Consider the following 6,000-nt stretch of genomic DNA (forward strand, 5'->3'; position numbering starts at 1 on the left):
AGTGTCCTTCCTGCCTGCTGTGGACAGTGGGAAATTGAACGTTTTGTTGTCTCTGTGGAGGTGAACTCAGCCTTCTGGGAGAATTCCTGGTTTAATTAGACAAATGTTATTGAGCACCTCAGAAAAGCCTGCACCGTTTTAAGGACTCAGAGTACAAAGATAAGCATAGGCCCTGCCCTTAAGGAGTTTATAGACTAGACGAGTAGGAATGATAAGACCCATAAAAATAAGTTGAGTATGCAGTGAAAAGTGATAAGTATACTAGAAGGGGTAGAGAAAAATACTATGAAAGTTGAGCATAGAAAGAGGGTGATTCCAGGCTGGGAGGGAGATAAAGCTGTGGTCAGTCCATGAAGGGTCTTGAATGATAGTTTGAATTCATGGGGCCAAGTTGTTGGACACCATTAAAGGCTTCTGAAAGGGCAGTGGCCAGATCAGAGCTATGGGGACTGGAACCTTTTGTTAGTCCTCTACTACCTGGAGCAACCAGGGTGGACTTTCTAGAAGGAAAAGACTGAGGTTCCACCATTTTTCAAGGACTTGGTTCCCTGAATAAAATACTGCAGGGTTTGCATGAAATGTGCAGTGGTCAAAAGCGGCCCTTTGTTCCTGGTCCTGAGTGTTCCCTAACCTGATGCTCACCATCTTCCTTCTTTCTATGTGCCCCTTACACAGCCATCTCCCTGCATGAAGGACGTGAGAATGAGGCATATGGAGCAGGAGGCAGGTGTCCAGCTCAGGGAAAAGGTCCTGGCTCAAAGTGCCCTGGGACCTTCGCTTGCCTTGGCTCAGCTCATAGCCTTCTGGGAAGGAGTCGGCCTGTTGAGGAAAGGATGTGTCAGTGAGTTGCAGTTGTCTTAAAGTGCCTGAGAAGTGTGTGTGTGTGTGTGTGTGTGTGTGTGTGTGTGTATTCAGGACTAGTGTTTTGCAGCTGATTTCGATCTGGGTCAGAACTGTGCAGCCCTCAGCACATCACTATCTAGAGAAGATAAGCTTGAACAATCCGCTCCAGGACCCAGCAGCGATAAACTAGCCCTCTGGAAGTAAACACAGCTGTTTCCCAGGCTCTAATTTCTAACCGTGAGAGGCCTGCTTCATTAGCAGAAGGGATCCATCCAGGTAGATTGTGGGTTTGGGTAAACCTCCCAGAGAGGCAAGGCTCTGCAGCTGGCCCACTCTCCTCTGGTGACAAACACAGAAAAGACAATAGTGTGTTCTGTCCCAGCCAAGCTCCTGGCACTTGGCTCATCCAGGAAAGCATGTATAGGGCCACACCTGAGAGGGCCATGCAGCCGAGGAAGAAACCCAGGTTTAGTGCTTGTTCTGCCACTCAGCTACCACGCGACCTTGACCAAATCACCTTGTCCCACTAGCATCTCATCTGTAAAGTGGGATTAACACTTTCATCAGTGTGAACATCAGGAAGAAAAATGCCCAAAGACTTCTGAGTACTCAAAAAAAGATTACGTTACCTGTCCGTCTATCTCATATTCTTCACTCAGAGAGAAGCCCCTTAGATCCTCTCTGGGAGTATGTGTTTTCTTAGTTTACATATAATGAGACTATGCTTGGTTTTCTGGCTTCCTGACTTACCACAGATGACAAACAATTGATTAGCAGGGAGTTGGTCTGTTATAGATAGGCATACTGTTGACTGATAGAAACATAAAAGGCAACCAAGAGAGCAAGAAAAGAGAAAAAAAAAAACTAGGGTAGAAACAAGATCTTTAAAAGCAACACAAGCCATTTGGTCCTAGAGCAAATACATTTACACATGTCAATAGCTCCAATGACCATCATGCCTAGCAACCTAGTGTGATAATTGATACTTACAAGGACTTTCCAGGGAAATTTCACATGATTGCATGTTTAGCAAGGCAGGGCTTTACAGAATATTATTTTAGAAAAATTTTCTTCAAAACATTTCAAGTAAATAAAGCCTTGGTGTTTAAAGAGGGAAGTCTCCAATATCCTGAGCATATAGATATCAAGAAAGACATCTATTTTCCACAAGTGCTCTGGTGGACACAGTCATATCTGGTCTCTACATGTCAGTGTTTAGCCCAAGTACCAAATCAGATAATAAGAATGCAGAAGCTATTGAAAAGGCATAAGATACTATCCAAATTAACCAGTGGGATAGCAAGGAGTAATCCCTTGATCTCAAATTTTTTTGGAGACTGTTTAGGAATGATCCTAACAAACATGGGTGCTGATGAATTGGCCTGGAACCTAAATTTGTTTTGCCTTTGCTCATGTTTACATTGTTACCTTTTCCCAGCCTATATGGCTACCCACTGTGGGGGAATCAGGAAATAAAATCTCTGGCTGGAAGAAACGTTTTAAAGGAGTGGAGCTGTGTGTAGTCTTTATGTGAACACTGTGGGCTTGTAGAGAAATTTAACCAATTGAGCCACACACTTCTGCTGCTTGATCAGGCCCAGTGCTAGGTACAAGGGAGGGAGGGGCCCCCAAGAAGCTTATAGTCTAGTTGCTTTTCAAGGATAGGGTCTAGGTCATACATGAGGTATTGGGTAAATAGCACTCTTCCCACTGCTTTTATTTTTAAATACATTTCAGTGCACAAATAATAGTTATTATACAGAAAAATAAGAAAATACTGACTAGAAGAGAGAAAAATTAAAAGCATCTGCAATCCCATCACACAGGAATAACCAATATTAACATTTACATTAATTACCAGTATTGCCCTAGCTAGTTTGGCTCAGCAGTTAGAGCGTCCACCTGTAGACAGAAGGGTCGAGGGTTTGATTCACAGTCAAGGACACGTACCTGGGTTGCAGGTTTGATTCCCAGCCGCGATCAGGGTCCTGCAGAAGGCAGCCAGTCGATGTGTCTCTCTCACATTGGTGTTTCTCACATTGATGTTTTTTTTTCTCTCTCTCTCTCCCTCCCTCCCTTCCACTCTATCTAAAAAAAAATCAGTGATAAACCAAAGAATTTCTGCGCATATATGCATAACCAATGGACACCGACAATAGTGTGAGAAAGGCAGGAGGGGGGTGGGATTGGGGAGGAGGGGGGTAATGAGGAAAAAGGGGGGGACATCTGTAATACATTCAACAATAAAGATGAGTTAAAAAATAAATAAATAAAAATATATGCTAGCCCTGGCTGGTTTGGCTCAGCGGTTGGAGTGTCCCCCTGCGGTCCGGAGAGACCCAGGTTCGGTTCCCGCTAAGGGCGTGTACCTCGGTTGCAGTTTGTCCCCGGCCCTGGTTGGTCGTGTGGGTGGCAGCCACTCGATGTGTCCCTTTCACGTCGATGTTTCCCTCTCTCTCTCTTCCTCTCTCTCCCTCCCACTCTGTACAAAAAGTGGAGAAGTGTCCTCGAATGAGGATAAAAAAAAACAACAACAACAAAAATATATGCTAGACCAAAATAAAAAAAAAAAATCAATGAAAAAATATACTCGGGTGAGGATTAACCAAAACAAATAATAACCAGTATAAAAAACTTGTAGAGCCCTGGTTGGTTTGGCTCAGCGGTTAGAGCGTCGGCCTGTGGTCCAGAGAGACCCAGGTTCGGTGTCCACTAAGGGCTTATACCTTGGTTGCAGTTTGTCCCCGGCCCTGGTTGGGTTGTGCGGGTGGCAGCCACTCAATGTGTCCCTTTCACATTGAAGTCAGTCTCTCTCTTTCTCTCTCTCTCTCTCTCTCTCTCTCTCCCCCCCCCCCCCCACTCTATCTGAACAAAAAATGGAAAAATGTCCTCGGGTGAGAATTAAAAAAAAAAACAACTTGAATATATTGATAGAATTATACTGAACATAATTTTTTACTCAAAAAAATAATGGGTTCTTTAATGCATTCAGAATGATGAAAGAAAAAAACCTCAGAAACACATCATCTATGCTGGGGACATAAATTCCTCATCTACTCCAAATAGAAATTCTTGAAATACTGAAGATATGAATGTAAATAAATGAAGACATTAAAGTATTATGAGAAAACAGAATAGGCTAATTATGTAACACCAGAATAGGGAAGACTTCTTAAGCAAGACAGGAAACCCAGAAGCCAGAAAGGGAAAAAAAAAAAAAAAATAGATTTGAATACTGAAACATTTAAAACTCGTATATTATAAACGACAGCACAGATAAAATTTAAAAGCAAATAGGCTTGGGTCAAATGTTTGCCAACAGAGAATTAACACCCTAATGTCAAACACAGACCTCTGGCACCCCAGTACCTGCTCTAGATGCCCCACGCCCCCCCAAGGTGCTTCAAAACACAGCGTCCTTTCTTTCTGCCAACAGATGTCCATGCTTAATGTACAAAAAATGCCTACATGCAAGAACAACTCAAACAGCCAAACAAAAATAGGCAAGGAATATAAACAAAGAATTCATGCAAGAAAGGCAGATGGCCAGTAAACATAAAAAGATGTTCAACTTCACTATTGTTGAGGAAAAGCAAAAATTAATAGAATCCAGTGCTTACCAGGATATGTAGAAATGAATGCTCTCATACATTGTGAGTGCAAGTGTAAATTAGCACAACTTGAGGAGGAAGAAGATTTGGTAGAATCTAATACATACACTTTAAACGTATGCACTTTTTATCCAGCAATTTTACTCTCAGGATTTTCTCTTACAGATAATAACATATATTTACAAACATGCAGGTACATTGCCGCAAGGTTTGTAGTAGAAAAACATTTGCACTCAGCTAAATATCTGCCAGTAGGTTGCATTAATTACCTTGTATCCCTATTAGGGAATACTATGCAGTTGGTTAAAAAAGAGTAATATTTTACATGTGTGGATTTGAAATAATGTATGTGATAAGTTGTTGAATAGAAATAAATCAAGTTGTAGACCAATATATAAAATAATATTTGTTTTGTAAAAATATGCATATGGTCAGTATAAACCTAGGGGAAAGTGTGCAAGTATTTGAATCAAAGCATTAATAATGTGTGTCTGGGGAGGAGGACTTGATTGGTCAAGCAGACTTTTACTTTTCTTTTTATTTATCTTTTAAACAGGTGCAATTATTTTCTTCTCTGCTTGCCAGGGTCAAGTGACAGAGATGCTACTGAGTGGCAGAACCAGGGCTCCAGGTAGGTTCCCATGGCCTGAAGGCCCATGTGCTTTCCATGCTGCCAGGCTGCTCCCAGGTGTAGAGCTCAGCAAGATTAGCTCATAGGATTCTACCTGCTCTTATCAGGCAGCTAGAATTAAGTCTATGACTAGCCTTGGAGCCATTTCTAGGGTGGTTTCTGGCAGCACAGGGGCAACGGGGGAGCTGCAGGGATGTCCTGGGAAGGTGCTCTGTTTCTGACCTTTGCCCCTGTTCCTGGAGCCTCAGAATCCATGGAAGGTTCCTGGGGGGGTGGTCACTGAGGCACCCAGCTGGCCTCTCTAGAATGCTTTTCTTTTTGAGAAGAGGTTACAAGAATAGGTTTTGATACCAGCCAAGCTGAACACAAAGTGTAGACCAGACCATCAAATGAAGCTGTCTGGGATGAAAGGTCATGACTTCAGCAGCCTGGAACACTTCAGTCCCCTCCCCACCTCATGAACTCCTCTGGAGGCTGCATCCCTAAGAGAAGACAAATTCCAGATCTAAAGGAAGGAGCAAGTCTGTGAATTGCTCAGCCTCCCAAGACGATATTCCCTGTGCCCTTGCAAACAATGTAAAACAGCCCTTAGCACAGGCAGCCTTGCTTACCTCCTTGTTTTTCATCTGCAGGTGCTGTTTGGGCCAGCTCTCTGGCCTCTTGCCTGAACCAATATGACAGAGCAACCTTATCTTGGTTGACTTTTCTGGACTTGGCGTCTCACCTGCTGGTCTCATGGTGCTCACCTGATCCTGCCTTCCTTATACACCCTCCCGGAACTTCTCAGAGTACTTTGAGCAACTGCGCCCTGGCCAAGGTGACCCACTGACAAACTGACATATTTCAAACTCCAAAGTTGTTAGGCATCATTTTGACTCATCATTCCATTGACATGTGCACAGAGGCTGGTGAATT

The sequence above is a fragment of the Molossus molossus genome, unplaced genomic scaffold, assembly GCF_014108415.1.
Source record: "Molossus molossus isolate mMolMol1 unplaced genomic scaffold, mMolMol1.p scaffold_m16_p_17, whole genome shotgun sequence".
Taxonomy (NCBI): domain Eukaryota; kingdom Metazoa; phylum Chordata; class Mammalia; order Chiroptera; family Molossidae; genus Molossus; species Molossus molossus.